General features: G+C 35.3%; 1 long non-coding RNA gene across 2 annotated transcripts; it reads right to left on the bottom strand.

The window, feature by feature from the left end:
* On the bottom strand, positions 346–17,780 carry LOC109362044. Of its 2 annotated transcripts, XR_002109339.1 has the most exons (4): positions 17,548–17,780; positions 11,614–11,732; positions 9,691–10,359; positions 346–577 (listed from the first exon to the last, which is right to left on the bottom strand). It is a non-coding gene; the product is annotated as an uncharacterized LOC109362044 (long non-coding RNA). The 2 variants fall into 2 exon arrangements; XR_002109338.1 differs by lacking the exon at positions 17,548–17,780 and having other exon boundaries at positions 11,614–11,965.

Genomic DNA, 18,079 nt, shown 5'->3' with positions numbered 1-18,079 from the left:
TTCTTAGGAGTGACAAGACATTGGAAGGAGCAACCAAAAATCTTAGAAAAAATTAGTTCCTCTCATGTAAAAGAATATTATTGATAGTACATAAAAAAACAAAGCTCAAACCTCACATTAGTTACCTATTATTTGCAACCCTAATATGGTGTATTACTATATACAAATTCAAATAATTTGAGAAACATTTATTGCAAGATCAATGAAGATTCAAAAAAACGGTATTACTCAATGTGTCACACTTATAATTTGTTGAAAAAATATATATTCAAGTTAAAAATTTAATAATTATGTAATTTTGTGATTAACCACGATACTAATACATGAACCACACTGACACTTTTTTTGGACAAAAAATATTATTCCTAATAGCTAAAGAGAAAAGGATAAAACACATACATGAACCAAATATAACAATTTATCTGCAAATACCAAAAGCTCCTTCCTATCACTTGAAAAAGATTAAGCAAACAAACAAATTGATTGATGGATGCATCCATCCTACTGTTATGGCTTTCACACCGGTGGCGATAACTTCCATACCCCCAAAAGCACCAAGGCTGTGTCCGATCAATGACTGATACCAAATGAAGAACATTTCCATTAGTTCACGGCTGAAAATTCATTAAATTATATTCATGGCTGCAGTTTCAAAATTATCTTCAATGAATGACATCATTCTCTTCAATTGCACTACCTTGGCTAGTTGGATCCTAAAAAATAAAATAAAAAAATAAAATCCTAGATCGAACCATTACTAATTTTAAGTCACCTCAAATCAAAATTAACAATGTTACTAGCATCAAAATCTTTCAATATTGTACCACACCCAATGATGTCTAGTTTTGAATTTGAAAAGCCTGCAAAATTATATAACTTCGTTCAAGATTTATTTAATTAACCTATAAAAATATATAATTAAAAGTATAGACATTATTACCTTTCATATCACCCCTTATATTGAACAATAAGCATGAATCACATGCTCCCTTGGTGCTCAAGCAACCAACACAAAACAACACTTCGCCACAAACTGACCAAGACAAGCACAAGCACAATGTAGCACATGGGCTTGACCATAGAGACAAGGCCTTGATGCATCAGGAAGACAAGGCCTTGATGCATCAGGAAGATCAGGCAAGGCAGGGCACAGACCAAGCAAGGTAGGGCACGAGCCAGGCAAGGTAGGGCACATGCCAGGTAAGACAAGGCACAGGCCAGGCAAGGCAAGGTACAGACCAAGCAAGACAGAGCATGGCCCAGGCGAGGAATGACATGGTGCATAAACCAGATTAGCCAACCTTGGCTTCTTATGATGTTTTTGGTTAAGCTTTTATGTAATCCAATATAATTCAGTTTTAGGCCTAATTGTTAGTTAATATTATTGGGGTATTAAGGGAATGAACAAAGATTAATTAGTTAAGTTTGTTATGAATCATTGGGATAGCTTGCATCATAAGCAATAGTTTGTATAAGTATAAAATGAGCATTATGACTCCAAATTAATCAATAAAATGAGAGGTATTATTCAGAATACTCAAGCACTATGGTATCAAGAGCTATGATTGCGCATCCCTCTCTTTAAACAACTCTTGGTCAAGAAATCTGACCAAAAATCAGCAAAAGGCTTGCCATCTGGTCAAGAACCCTGACCAAGAATTCAAGAAATAGTTCAATCACACATTCAAGAAAAGGCAAGATTAGCAATGGCACAAGCACTGAACACAACACTAGATCAAGATCTGCAATTGAGCATAACCAACAATGACATTCAACACAAACCCTACTATCTCCATCCAGGAGAAAATCCAGGGGCAATCCTAACAACACCACCTCTAGATGGGAGCAACTATCACTCATGGAGCAGAGCTATGAGAAGAACATTATCCTCAAAGAATAAATTTAAATTTGTGAATGGGACAATCAGTGCAGCAAGCCCATCCACACCAGAATATGACATATGAGAGAGGTGCAACAACATGGTTGTCTCATGGATAACAAGAAGCATCTCCCAACCAATTGCACAAAGCATTGTGTACATTGGCAATGCTCGAGATCTATGGGTTGACCTCAAGGACAAATTCTCCAAGGGAGATTATTTCAGAACTTCAGACTTGCTCAAGGAGCTACACTCCATGAGGCAAGGTGATAGAACAATCTCCAACTACTTCACTGAAATGAAAACTTTATGGGAGGATCTTGAATCATTGAGGCCAATACCCACCTGCACTTGCATAGTAAGATGTAATTGTGGAATGATCAAGATGATAAAGGATCAAAGGGAGAATGAGTATGTGATTTGTTTCCTAAAAGGGTTAAATGATGAATTCAACACAACAAAGACTCAAATCTTGCTCATGGAACCACTACCTCAGATGAATAAAGCCTTCTCTGTATTAATCCAACAAGAAGGACAGATAACTGAGAAATCACCAAAGGCTCTCATAAATTTCACGAATGAGAGATCAACAAACATGTATGATAATGCACCTCAATGGAGGACAAGACAAAGTGGACAAAGAAATGGCTATATGCAAAGCAGAGGAAGAAGCACAAGTAGAGGATTCAACTATCAAATGGGCAATGGAATCAAGGTCTGCACCTTCTGTGGCAGAGAGAGACACACCATAGATACATGTTATTTCAAGCATGGATTCCCACCAAATCCTCAACAATCAAGAACAAGGCAAGAAGTGGGATCAGTCAACACAACTGGTGCTGAACTTGCACATAAGAAGGATGTTGAGCCAGAGGCACTTCTATACAATGTCGAAGGAAGCAAATTCCACTTTGGTGTTGAGCAATATGAGCAATTGGCAACCTTACTCAAGAGCATCAACAAGTCAAATGGAGATCACAGTGTAAATCAACTCACAGTGGATCCCACCAATGCACAACAAGGTAACAAAGACAAGGATGAACATCCTCAATCAGGTAACAACATATACTGGATAATGGACACAGGGGCCACAGATCATGTGTACCCTGACCTGTCCATTTTTTATATTAACCATAACATTAAGCCAATCACCATTGGCCGGCCATATGGCAACACAGTGTTGGCAAAGATATCAGGGACAGTAAATCTTACCGACTCATTGATACTGCATAATGTACTCTATGTGCCAGAGTTTAATTTCAACTTGATTTCCATTCATAAGCTAACTAACTCCTTGCACTACAAACTAATCTTTGACATCTCCAATTGTTCTATTCAGGATATAATTACCTTGAGGATGATTGGGCATGCTGAAGTGAGAAATGGATTGTACATGCTTAAAAGAAGTTTTAGAGATAAAATATGTAGGATTCACAATGTAAATAGATCAGAAACCATTTCATTCTTTGACCTATGGCACTTCAGATTGGGACATCCCTCTGCAAATACTTTTGAGTTCAATATGCAAATCATGTTCTCATGTTAAGTTTGATTCTAGAAATGTATGTGATTACTGTCATTTAGGAAAACAAACTAGACTTCCCTTTCCTAACTGTATGAATAGAACTCAGCATGCCTGTGATTTAGTCCACATGGATATATGGGGGCCCATTTCACACACCTCTATACATGGCCATAGGTACTTTCTTACCATTATGGATGACCACACTAGGCACACTTGGCTCTACATCATGAGGACCAAGTCTGAGGCAATGACAATAGTTCAAAATTTCATCAAGCTGATTCAAACACAATTTGGCAGAATGATTAAAGCCATAAGGAGTGATAATGGAAGTGAGTTCAATATGCCAACCTTCTATAGTTCCAATGGCATACTTCACCAAACCTCTTGTGTAGGAACTCCTAAAAAAAACTCAGTAGTAGAAAGGAAGCATAGACACCTCCTAAATGTCATTAGAATTCTTATCTTTCAATCCAAGTTACCAAAATCATTCTGGACCTATGCAGTGCAACATGCCACTTACCTCATAAACAGGTTCCCAAGTTACATTCTTCAAGATAAGTCCCCTTATGAACTCTTACACAACAAGCCACCTAACCTCATGGGATTGAAGGTCTTTGGATGTTTATCTTTTGCATCCACTCTTGCCCAACATAGGTCCAAGCTTGACCCAAGGGCAAGAAAGTGCATATACTTAGGGAACAAGCCAGGCACAAAGGGCTATGTTCTGTTTGACCTTCAAAACAGAGAGATTTTCACCTCTAGGAATGTAGTCTTCCATGAACATATGTTCCCTTATGAGGCATCGAATGACAACACTCAAGAAGAAATGTTCACTGATACCTTAGAGCCACTTGATCAACCAACACACTACACACTTCAACCATTAGGCACCAACACAAATCATGATGCACGGGGTGAAGACAACATAGAAGCTGGTCATTCTGACCAAGACACATCAAACAACAACACCTCACCTAACCATCTTAGGAGGTCTAGTCGTCCAAGGCAGGCACCAACCAACCTACAAGACTTTCATTGCAATTTGTCCTTACACAAAACTTTAGTTAAAGATGTGCACCACCCCCTCTCATCTGTCCTGTCTTACAACTCCATTTCACCAAATCACCTAAAACATGTCATCTCCATTACCACTACAAATGAGCCTAGGTTCTACTACCAAGCCATTAAGCACCCTCACTGGATAAAGGCTATGCAAGACAAACTGAATGCCCTTGAGCTAAACAAAACTTGGTCACTTGTTGACCTTCCAGCAAATAAGAAACCTATAGGTTCCAAGTGGGTATACAAAATCAAGTATAACTCAGATGGCTCAATAGAAAGGTATAAGGCTAGGTTAGTAGCAAAGGGTTATGACCAGACCGAGGGCATTGATTTTTTAGACACCTTTGCTCCAATGGTCAAGCTAACCACTATTAGATTACTCCTTGCCATAGCAGCCTCACAAAACTGGATTGTTCACCAGTTAGATGTCAATAATGCTTTCATTCATGGAGAGCTAAGTGAGGATGTCTATATGGAAATACCACAAGGAGTAGTATGCAGGGCACGAAACAAGGTTTGCAAACTTCATAAGTCCTTGTATGGACTAAAGTAGGCAGGAAGGTAATGGTTTACTCGATTAACCAAAGCCCTTGTCTCATTGGGATACACACAATCTCACCATGATCACTCCTTGTTCACCAAAGCCTTGGGTTTCAAGTTTACAGCTTTGCTTATATATGTTGATGATTTAGTTTTAGCAGGAAATGATTTGCATGAAATATCATCTGTTAAAAACTGTTTACATAAAAATTTCAAGATCAAAGACCTTGGCATTATAAAATACTTTCTTGGATTGGAAGTTTCTAGATCAATTGCAGGTATCACCCTATGTCAAAGAAAGTATGCACTATATATCTTATCAGATACAGGGTTCTTGGCTTCTAAGCCTGCTCCAACACCAATCATCAAGACAACAAAGCTACATCAAGATGACTCCTCACCTTACCATGATCCAACTTCATACAGAAGACTTGTAGGAAGATTGATCTACTTAACCAATACAAGACCAGATTTAAGCTATGCTGTTCAACAAGTAAGCCAGTTCATGGCAAAGCCAACCATCATTCACCATCAAGCCCTGAGCAGAATTCTAAGGTATATCAAAAGCAATCCAGGCCAAGGCTTACTCTACTCTTCCACTTCTCCTCTACAATTGAAGGCATTCAGTGACTCAGTCTGGGCAACATGCATTGACTCAAGGAAATCCATCAGTGGAGCTTATGTGTTCTTAGGAAATTCCTTGGTTTCATGGAAATCGAGCACTTGCAGCCACCTCATGTGAGATCCAATGGCTAACATACATGCTCATCAACTTCCAGATTCCATTCATCAAACCAACATTACTATACCGTGACAACAATTCGGCAAGGCACATAGCAGCAAACTCAGTCTTTCACGAAAGAACAAAGCACATTGACATTGATTGTCATGTGGTTCGTGAGAGACTCAATTCTAAACTCTTCCACCTTCTCCCAATTCATACACAACAACTTGCCGACATTCTTACCAAACCTCTACATCCTTCCCCTTTTCCATTTCTTACTCAATAAACTGGGAGTAATTAATATATACTCTCCAGTTTACAGGGGGATATTGAACAATAAGCATGAATCACATGCTCCCTTGGTTCTCAAGCAACCAACACAAAACAACACTTCGCCACAAACTGACCAAGACAAGCACAAGCACAACGTAGCACATGGGTTTGACCATAGAGACAAGGCCTTGATGCATCAGGAAGATCAGGCAAGGCATGGCACAAACCAGGCAAGGCAGGACAACACAGACCAGGCAAGGCAGGACACGGGCCAAGCAAGGCAAGGCACAGGCCATGTAAGGCAAGGCACGAGCCAGGCAAGGCACAGACCAAGCAAGACAGAGCATGGCCCAGGCGAGGAATGACATGGTGCACAAACCAGATTAGCCAACCTTGGCTTCTTATGATGTTTTTGGTTAAGCTTTTATGTAATCCAATATAATTCAGTTTTAGGCCTAATTCTTAGTTAATATTATTGGGGTATTAAGGGAATGAACAAAGATTAATTAGTTAAGTTTGTTATGAATCATTGGGATAGCTTGCATCATAAGCAATAGTTTGTATAAGTATAAAATGAGCATTATGACTCCAAATTAATCAATGAAATGAGAGGTATTATTCAGAATACTCAAGCACTACCTTAGCAATCTTGGAGACACATCAACGCATCTACAGTATCTGGAGCAATCTACTATAACGAGGAGTAAGAAATCGGCCTCTAGTATTAAATGAAGATTCTAAAACAACAGTGAGATAGGAATTGCCAGTAAGTCCCTTGCAATTCTTTGGAAGGTTGGATATTTTAATCTGTTTACCTTCCACAAAGCTAAGATGTCAAACTCTCCTCCTTGATTGGGCAATACTCCATCCTCTAAATATATATCTAGTTCTGACCTACGGTGTGCTGTAGCAAAATTTTGCTCATAAACAAAACTTTGATACTGTTGGAGATGCTTGAATTATGTTATTGTGTTAGTCCCACATTGTCTAGTATTAGAATAGAGTAGAGTAACCATTGTTATATATTGGACTCAAGTCCCTTGTTGTAATGTGCACCAGATATAAGCACCAGATAGAAACACTCCATGGGTAAGTGGGCCCATGGGTGTGCTAGGGTTTGTAATATTTATTCTCTAATAATATATTGGTAGCCGCTCAGCACTCCCGGGGACGTAGACACAATTGGCTGAACCCCATTAACAAATTCTCTTGTTTCTTCTCTTCCATTTACTCTTATGTCCTTTATTTGATTGCTTGTGGCTAACACTATGCAACGATCGCTTCCATTGCACCACAATTAGTATTAGAGCCAATTGGTAGATAACTCTTAACTTAGACATCAGATAACGGCTAAAGAGGGTGAAGGCGTGATGGTAGACAAGGTGCGTCAAAGGTAATGACAAAGATAGAGTAAATGAGTTGAAGGAGAAGGAAACATGACAGAACTGTAGTGTGAGCGATGTATGTGTTGATCCAGAATCCATAAATTCATGTATTTGGTTAGGATCAAGGTGGAGATAAGGACTCATGTGTTGAGTTTGACCCAGAGACAGATGCTGACAATATCTCTCTAGATGATGAGGGAATGTTCTCATTTGAGATGAGAAGTGAAATATCCTAATGACGTGTCTGAGACGCCATAGTGAAGGATATTAATTGTTAGCAGATTCACAAAAGCAGAAAGGCACTGACTGGCTTTGATGTAGGGTGTAACATAGACATTAGCTTTGATGCAAGTTGTAACACAAGCATTGGTAGAGATGCAGGGGTGTGATATGAGCATTGACTTGGATGCAAGGATGTGACACATGCATTAGTTAGCATTGACGCAAGGTGTGTTGCGGGTATACTCCTTATTGTGGAGTATGATAGTTCTTTTGAACTAGGATTGTCGAAGTAGACAATGGTAGTAGTGGTTGTGGCTTTCCAAGGAAGCTCCAAGGTTCAGTTTGACTGAGTATTGAAGAGGAAGATTGTTGATGAACTTTTGTGTAGAAGTTCCAATATATCGAAAGACTTCCTAGCAATAGGTGGCTGGCGGCGTGTTCTATTTGATGGCGGTACGGGGAGCTGCATTACAAGTTTGGAGAGCTAGACTCTTGATAACATCGTCAAGGATACTCAGAAGGTCTATGCTGTAGGAGAGTAGTTAAAGAGAATTAGACATTGAACAAGGTGGAATCATATATTCACTACGGTGGAGATTTTTGTGTAAATTTCCTAAGGAGCGATATATTCTTCTATTTCAATCAAGGTGGAGATTGTTGGGGATGTTTGAAATATATTATTATATGAAGTCTCACATTGCCTAGTGTCTAATATTGGAATAGAGTAGAGTAACCAATGTTATATATTGGACTTAAGTCCCTTGTTGTAATGTGCACCAGATATAAGCACCAGAAAGAAACACCCCATGGACAGGTGGGCTCATGGGTGTGCTAGGGTTTGTAATCCTTATTCTCTAATAATATCTTGGTAGCCGCTCAACGCTCTTGGGGACGTAGGCACAATTGGCCGAATCATGTTAACAAATTCTCTTGTTTCTTCTCTTCTATTTACTCTCATGTCCTTTATTTGATTGCTTGTGACCAACACTACGCAACGATCGCTTCCGCTGCACTAACAAATACTTTGTCCTCCAATCAACATTCATTTCAGCCACCCCACATCTATTAAATTTAGTGTTTGACATGAACATGAAAAAACACTCTCATTTCCCTTCACTTTAATCTCATATTCTTTCACTAAATCTTCACAATTAGTTTTCACCTTGCTAATTTCAGAACCATGTTATTGTCCATAAATTATGGGATAAAAAAATTCTAAGAAACATAGTTTGTATCTAAGATATAAAATAGCACCAACAGCCATAAAACACCTATATCACCCCAATATTTTTCAAATTTGGCATACATTGCTTCAGCCATTTTGTGAATAACAAGGTTAGTAGATTGAAGCCAATTAAGTAATGCCAATTTAATTTCACAAATTTTTGGAAAAAAAGACATTTGCAGTTGGATACAAAGTACTAGAAAACACTAACATCACATTATAAAATAACTTCAACTTTTAACAAATTTCATTGAATATCTCCAATCATCTTCACTCGGCAATATTTTATATAGATTTTCTATCAGTGACAATCTTTGAAAGACATCTTTATATATTAGTGCAACATGGAGCATCAAGAATGTAAAGTCCCACATAGTTTTGCAATCAAGTTCTAACTTTTTATCATATTGAATGTTTAATTGTTCACATGTCTCCTCAAATTTTTCCTCTCCTTTTGACATTATAGTCCAAAAGCTAACACTATCTCTAACCCTATCTATTGCACTAGAGATAATGGATAACCCATCCTTCACAATTAAATTTAATATATGAGCACAACAATACATGTGAAACAACTACTCACCCAAAATAAAGGATCTAGGCAAAATCTTACACAGCACACACTCAATCATTCAGTCATTTGCAGTGCAGTTATCAACAATCAGAGTAGACAACTTCTTATGTAGGTTCTAATGCAACAGACATTCATACAAGCAATCACTAAGAACTTCACTAGTATGAGGAGCAGACACATATATGAACCTAATATTTAACAAAATTAAAAAAACAATGTCACCAAAACAATATAAAAATAAATAATATTGTGAAAATATTAATAAATTTTAGAATTAATACCTCACAAATCGACTTTGTAGAACTCATGAATCATCAATAAAGTGTGATGTGACATCCATATAGCCTTTATTTTGATTCTTTGAAATGAAAGTCATGGTTTTCGGTTTCTCTTCTTTATACATCCTTACAATATCACCCTTCACTATATTGCAAGAAATCCCTTTAAATAAAAGTTGCAATGCACCATAAAACTCCTTAAATAAGATGTGATCCACCATGGACATTGGGTACTCATGAAAAATTATCATCTTCTTAGGTGCGCGTCTTGCAACATCTTGGTTGAACGCATAAGAACCAACCAACACTGATTTAGTACCTTTTTTTGTAGTTTTGAGAAGTCTTTGCTTTATATCTGATTTTGATCGACGTATACAACTTTTAAAGTGGTTGTGCAAGTGTTTTGTTCCTTGATTTGGATCTCCCAGGAGTCGCTTGCCATAATAATTGCACATTGTTTTCCACTTGCCATCTACCCTATGTCGCTCAAAATGATTCCAAATAGATGATATTTGTTTTGGTCGAGCTTCTTCAACATCAATTGGACTTGATCAATGAGTTTCATTTTGAGTCGGATGAACATCTACATTCATTGGAACTGAGTTTGATTCACCCACATTAGAGATATTAAGAACTTGATTTTGTCCAAAAAAGACTTACTCGGTAGACATACTGCAAAGTTACAACATCAAAGTTAGAATTTAGTAGATAATTAGACTGCAAATAGTACAAGAGTCACTACCATAATTTACTGCTATTTTAGCCACATAAAGTTAAAACTTAGATGAATAATTCAAAGAGTTCAAAGACAGTCACAACAAGTTTCATTGATTCATTCCCCAATCATGTTGAAAATGATGTCATGTTGATTATTAAAAAATGATGTCATATTGATTTTACTAGTCTCAATGTTTGATTCTGAATTAATAAGCTAGTCTTACATTTCAGAATTCTTATGCTAATTATTGATTTGTTACAAGCCTATTTGTCATAATTCATTTCAATTAGTGACTACTAAATGAATTTAATTAAAAGATATATTTAGAAACTAAACAGTCTAGTAGTTTGGTCCTTTTCTTAGTATCATCACATCAAGAAGAGCAAACTAGGTTGGGTTCTGCAGATTATTCTCCTTTGGATTGCTTCATTTTGGTTTCATAGGATCTTGGATAGTTCAAATTTTTGGCTTATACAATAGGATTTAGAAAGGAGTATCTTGCATTCAGAGGCAAGCTTGCCTTTTCACTAACGTTGCTGAAGGTATGGTTGGGATAGCATTACTTCATTTATAACAGACCCCAAAGATATAAATATAACTATATAAATATTAAACATTTACAAGGCCAAATTGAGGTCTCACGGTGTTCCAAAGCTCCTATGGTTTTTTCATTTATTGTCATTATAATACACCTATAATCAAACCTCAATTCAGTTGTAGTGGGTTTATAGCTGATAAATACAATCCCCAAATAAGATTATTCCAACTATACTTCTGTTTTTTTTATATAACAGAACAAAAGGTATGGCTCTTTCCTCTTGAGATGTGTAAAGTTTAAACCAATACCTTAGTATGAACTGACACTGTTAAATAGAGCAAAATACAACAAATCCAAAATTTTCAGAATGAATTAAATACAACAAATCCAAAATCCATTTTTAGATGGAGTGACACTGTTGAATAAAGCAAAATAATCAGAATGTTTATAGAAACAAAATATTTATAATATAGATCTATGATTAAATTTGGAAAGCATTTTATATGTTGATTAAAAATAACTAAAGGAAATAAATTGAAACATATATATGTCATATAGAAGAAAATAAATTGAAGGAGTGGATGAACAAAGAATACCTAAGTGATAAATGAATGAATAGAAGAACACAAAACATAATGTAAGTGAGAGAGAATACAAAATAATGCCGTACCTAAGCGAGATAAACAAACCTTGATGTATCGTCGCCGCCTCACCTCGTCGTCCCCGCCTCACCTCGTCGTCCCCGCCTCACCTCGTCGTCCCCGCCTCACCTCGTCGTCGCCGCCTCACCTCGTCGTCGCCACTTCTCCTCGTCATCGCCGCCTCACCTTGTCGTCCCCACCTGACCTTGTCGTCGCCGCCTCACAGGGAAGGAGAGTATATATTGTGTGTAGGAGATGGATTAGGGAAGTATGGATTAATCGATTTGCTGGCTGGAATGGGAAAGGGAAAGAGATTAAGGGATTTGTTGGCTGGAATGGGAAACGGAAAGGGATTTTAGGGGGAAGGGAACAACTGTGTGATTTTAGGGTATGTTTTTAAATTAAGGATAATATTATAATTACATATATATAGCGGGTACCACAATATCCCTGAGCACGGGTACCACAATACCCTGAAGCACGGGTACCACAGTACACGTGCCCGTCCGTTTATACTACAAATATTTGTAAAAAATCTATTTGCAAAACTCGCGAGTCCTTGTTTGTGACCCGTGCCTGTACCCGTGCGAATTTTATTTGTGGGTATGAGTTTTTTTGTCACCCTAATGTGAATTAACATATAGTTGAGTTATTGGTCAAAGGTCAAATATATGTGAATTTGGAGGCTCCTTAAACAACAATGAAGTTTATGAACTCCAAATACAATGATGAAATGAAAAAGATACCTCATAATTTTATGGATTATGAATTGAATTGGGTTATACAAAATGATATAAGAATGACTTTTATAGAGTAATTCAACAATTAACAACTAATAACTAACTTAGTTAACTAACAACTAACTAACCAAAATACAATAAAGCACATGTTAAAAATATTGAAATAAGAAGTTTGCTTGGTCAATAAGTTAACCAAGTCCTCTTAGCAAATACTACTGAGGAGTAATGGCCTAGACTAAGCCAAACTCAGGACGCCCCTGGTTGGTGTGGCTTGGCCCCAACAAAAGCTTGGCCATGACATGCCTCGACCAACTTGGCTGCTTGGCCTGCATGTGCCTCAGTCAGTTTGTCCTGATTTGATGCATGTGCCTCGGTCATGCTTGATGTACATGCTGCATGTGCCTCAGCCAGATTGTCTTGGCTTGTTGCATGACCTGTCTCAGTTAGTTTGTCTTGGCCTATTTGTTCATTAGTTAATAAAATATTTAATTCCTACACACAACATTTGAATATAGCCTTAATTATATAAAAAAAGAGGTACCCAACTGCTTGGTATTCCAAATGTGAGTGAAGAAATCTCATATTATGCAAAAATAGATGAGTTAAAGAATATATAAGTAGATGGACTCATAGACCTAATTGTTAAGTGTCATGTTGCGAAGAAAATCTATATAATTTTGGGCACTTACTGTTTAGTTATGATGAAATCCTTGTACAACTCTAAAGAATCTAGTATAATTATTTCTTGCTTAAGAAGCTTACATATGCAGTGTCATTTGCAAGGTAATAAGGTTGAAGAAGCTGAAAATTGAAGAAGATTTGTGAAAAAGTTAGCATTGGTCTCTCGCCAAAGCCGTAGGACCTCGCTCAAGCTAGAAAAATGACCAAATTTTCTGTCTAATTCTCGCCCAAGCGAGATCACCTCGCTCAAGCGTGAAAGACAGGTTCAAAACTCTGAATTTCTTGCTGAAGCCATAGCTCACACTCAAGCTAGAAGAATTTCTTAATGCTGAAATTTGCTCTCTTGCTCGAGCGAGCGGCAAAAAATCTGAATTAGATATAGGCGGTTACATGAATGTGAGGGGGTTCCAATCAGTTTCAAGGCACTTTCTTCGTACTTTCTAGAGAAAGAAACACGAGAGAGAAGGAGAGAAGTCGTGAGAACGACTTTAGATCTGGATTATCTTGTATTTTACGTCATTCTAGTGTTGTAATGCCTAGGATAAGTAGCTAATTCTCCCCATGTTGGGATTGAAATGTAATCTTCTAACTCTTATATTCTTGGATTCAATTCGAAAATACATTTTGTTGTTTGATTTGGAAAGTTTATTCTGTGTTTAATGCTTGATTCTTCTTAATTTCTAGTTTCTTGATCTTGGATCTAAGTTTAACTGGAAAGTTAAACCTAGAATTGAATCTGGATAATCTTTCTTGATTCATCATTGATATAGGAATGGACAATGACACATGAACTGCTTTTACATTGGGTTTAATGTTAGATAATTGATTAAATATCCAAGGAATTGGTGTTTGATGAATTATCTAAGGATTTTGTAATCAATGAATTGATACAAATGATTCGAAGAAAATGTTGCATTAATATCAATAACTTCACAAGTTTTATAGAATTGAATCTAAAGATTACAAATAGGAGGAATGATGAAAGTCAATCCCAACCATTTTTATTTTGCATTAGAAAATCATTTTAAGTTAACCGTCTTCTATAATCTGAACCAATGAACAACATTATTTGTCAACTTTGTACATATTTACTCAATTTACTGTTGTAGAAAATAGTATAGATGCGAATTGCTCTTTGAGAACGATATCTCAGTATTTACCAATTTTGTTATTTGAATGATACAGTTCACTTGCTGTACATAAAAATTTCAACACCATCCCACCCTTTTTGGCCAAGAATTGAAGTGGGTTTAGGACAAATTTAAAGAGAGTGAGACATATACTATATAATATGAATAATATTTCATTTCACTGGGTTTAGAGGAGTCTTTGGCAGATTTATGAAAGAAAACATAAGTAATAAAAAAGATAGTAGAGAATAAGGAGATTACTTTCAATTGTTTGGTATGAATAACAAAGAAAGTAAGAAGGAAAAAACAAGATTCAAAAACTGTCAAAAACGTTACTTTTTGAAGATTCCAGAAAATTAGTATAAATTTGATGACCAACTTATCACAGCAAACTATTTAATATATTAGAACATTCAAATTAAAAATAGCTGATCATATTACATTCCTCTTACCGATAAGTATTGGTTCAAGTAATACATATTTAATTTCATTAAATAAAGTTTCATGTTCGAGTATTATGGATAGAAAAAAATATTCGCTGAAAAAGTTAATCTCATATACCTGTAGATATTTCCAGTTCGAACATGATTGTATCTATGTGAGGATTTGAAACCAAAAAAATAATATTACATATTCCTCTTAAACAATATCACATGCTCTCCTACACTGGATCATCTAACCCGTTGGCATTATAAAATTCATGTTGGACAAGGATTGATTATAATTTATGGAGTAAAATATATTAGTTTTGGTGTTCTATTTGGTGCCATTTTGATGGAAGTAGCCACATATTATTATTTAATTTGTTACGCAATAAGCCAAAATATTAAACTTTGGAACGGCAAGAAATGTGCAGCCTAGTCTTGCGTGAGAGACAAACAGTGAAAGAAAGGAGGATAGAGTTCAAGTAACAAAACATATATAATTAAAAGAAAAATATATATGCTAAGATTTTTTTACAATATTATTATATCATAAATTATTATTGACTTTTAAGTAAAATAATTTTCATAAGTAAAATAATTTTCATAAGTAAAAGAATTTTCCTCACAACGTAAAGTAAACAAGGGAGAGTATGAAGAAAATGGATTAGATAATAGTTGTAACCTTTCAACCATTTTTCCCCATATAGTATATAAGGTAAAAATGTAAATATGTGTTGGGGCAATATTAAAAATGTGAGAATACAACATAACCCAAAAGCTTGAAGCTCTGTTTATTTTAAAGTTTGCTTATTTTTATTGAAATGTCAAATCTTATTTAACCCTTAATTTTAAGGCTATTTCCTTTTTCATTTACTCTTCCATTAAACTTTATATTAAAATGTGTATTATGTTGTTTATAAATATTGATATTAATTTTTATATTGTTTTTTATTTTAATTTTTAGTATCCGTAAAGAAGTAATAAAAATTTAAAAAAATTATAATAAAATATATATAGTGATAAATATTAAAGAATCACAACATAAACAAATAACTTTATATTATTTTTGGTAATTTGTTCTATAAAAAATAATATTTCTGTCATACGAAATCGATTAATTTATGTTCGAGTTTAGTTAAAATACCCAAATCTATACTACTATATAAAGTTACAATATTTTTAAGAGGAAAATAAGTAATTAAACATATATATTTTTTATATTTCAATTTTTTCCAACTATATAATTTTATCTTTCCAGTTTTTAATATAAAAAAAGTATCATACATTGTTTAAATACAATGTTTATTTCTTTTATTAGTGATAATGTTATCATTCCCTTAGTCACTCTACAATGTTTTACAAGTTACTTACATCACATTTAGCACTCATGTGGATGGGTTAGGAAAAGTACTATTTGATAGGGTGTTAATGGGTCTCATCCTTTTGATTTTGTAATGTTAAAACTATATTTCTCAATGCTACAAAATTTAATAACATTATTGTTGCATTTTCCTTTTGCTAATAACATGGACATTGTTTGTTGTTGATACTTTCTATCAATAAGTTTCTATTAATTTGGATGGTGATTAATATATTATACTAATTATTAGTTTATTAGATAGTTTTAAGTAGGTACGTTTTATGTTATTTTTTGGACAAAAAAGATTGTATTGTTTGCTATTGTGAGTTATATATAGAGCACCATAAATACATGTATAGTCATGGTAGTCAAATTGGTCATAATATGATAATATGTCTCATGTTTTAATTTCACTTTTTTATACTATTGTCTTAGTAATTATATTTATTTTTCCAGTTTGACCTGAATGAGCATGAAATAAAGTTAAGTTTGTATGTTTGTTGTATTTTGTGATGATACATAGTCATGGATAACTTATTAATGGACAATTTCTAGGTCCAAACATTCGTTTTATTACGAAGGACAATCTTATCATTAATGTAGTTAATTAATAGCTTAGACAAATATGTATTCTTTATCCCTTATTCTCTTCTTTTTTTACTTTTCTTCTTTTCAAGAGACATAAGCATTTTATTAATTAAATCTTTTAACATCTCAAACAATTTGAGTATACAACCAATCCTAGATCAATAAGTATTGGTCTAGTGGTGTAAGACTTCATTAGATCATCAATATTGAAATGTTTAATTCCTAGAAGCGACGTTTATTAGGAGTGGCAACCACAAACCCCAAAAGGAATTAGTTTTTTACACACAAAAACGAGGAGATACCTTTGGTATTATAAAAAAAACCTAAATAATAGGAATATCAATTAACAAACATAATAATATCTATATAAATAAACTATAATCTCATAGTTTATACTCACATTATAGAAGTGAATATTGACTTGGATGTGGACTGTGGAGCCATTGGTCTTGACCATCATCAAAGTATGGGAAAGAGAAGTGAGCATTTGAATAGGTCTTGACCCATTGTGGACCCACACTATAAATAGGTCTTGACCCATTGTGGACCCACACTATAAATAGGTCACTCCCATTTGAACTGAAACACGACCTAATGACCAACACAAATATCCAAAGAGAGTATAGGTTTGTGTATCCTCCCCAAATTTCATACTTATCCATATAAACTTATATAATTGAACTTGGGCTTTACATTGCTCTCAATTTTATAACCCAAACTTAACCATTTTCTTTAAACATTGTTGTTTAAACTATACAATGTGATATTTCCCTTTTTAATTCACTTAAAATTGCAATATATACCTTTTGAAATGAGAATAAGTTCCCTAATGAACAATATGTTATTTTATATGCAACTATATCCCTTTCCCCTCTATTTTCCTTATACTTTCTCTAATACATCCAAATAAAAGTGTTAGTGAATGAATTCTCATTTTCCTAAGTAGCATCTTATTGGGTTTACTTATCCATCACCAATAATGGAATGGAGCTTGAAGTATTGTGAGTGAGAGAATTATATCAAAATACGGCCGCCTCACCTCGTCGTCGCCACTTCTCCTCGTCATCGCCGCCTCACCTTGTCGTCCCCACCTGACCTTGTCGTCGCCGCCTCACAGGGAAGGAGAGTATATATTGTGTGTAGGAGATGGATTAGGGAAGTATGGATTAATCGATTTGCTGGCTGGAATGGGAAAGGGAAAGAGATTAAGGGATTTGTTGGCTGGAATGGGAAACGGAAAGGGATTTTAGGGGGAAGGGAACAACTGTGTGATTTTAGGGTATGTTTTTAAATTAAGGATAATATTATAATTACATATATATAGCGGGTACCACAATATCCCTGAGCACGGGTACCACAATACCCTGAAGCACGGGTACCACAGTACACGTGCCCGTCCGTTTATACTACAAATATTTGTAAAAAATCTATTTGCAAAACTCGCGAGTCCTTGTTTGTGACCCGTGCCTGTACCCGTGCGAATTTTATTTGTGGGTATGAGTTTTTTTGTCACCCTAATGTGAATTAACATATAGTTGAGTTATTGGTCAAAGGTCAAATATATGTGAATT

Source organism: Lupinus angustifolius, chromosome LG12 (assembly GCF_001865875.1).
Source record: "Lupinus angustifolius cultivar Tanjil chromosome LG12, LupAngTanjil_v1.0, whole genome shotgun sequence".
NCBI lineage: Eukaryota > Viridiplantae > Streptophyta > Magnoliopsida > Fabales > Fabaceae > Lupinus > Lupinus angustifolius.
This window is presented reverse-complemented; position numbering and strand designations above follow the sequence as displayed.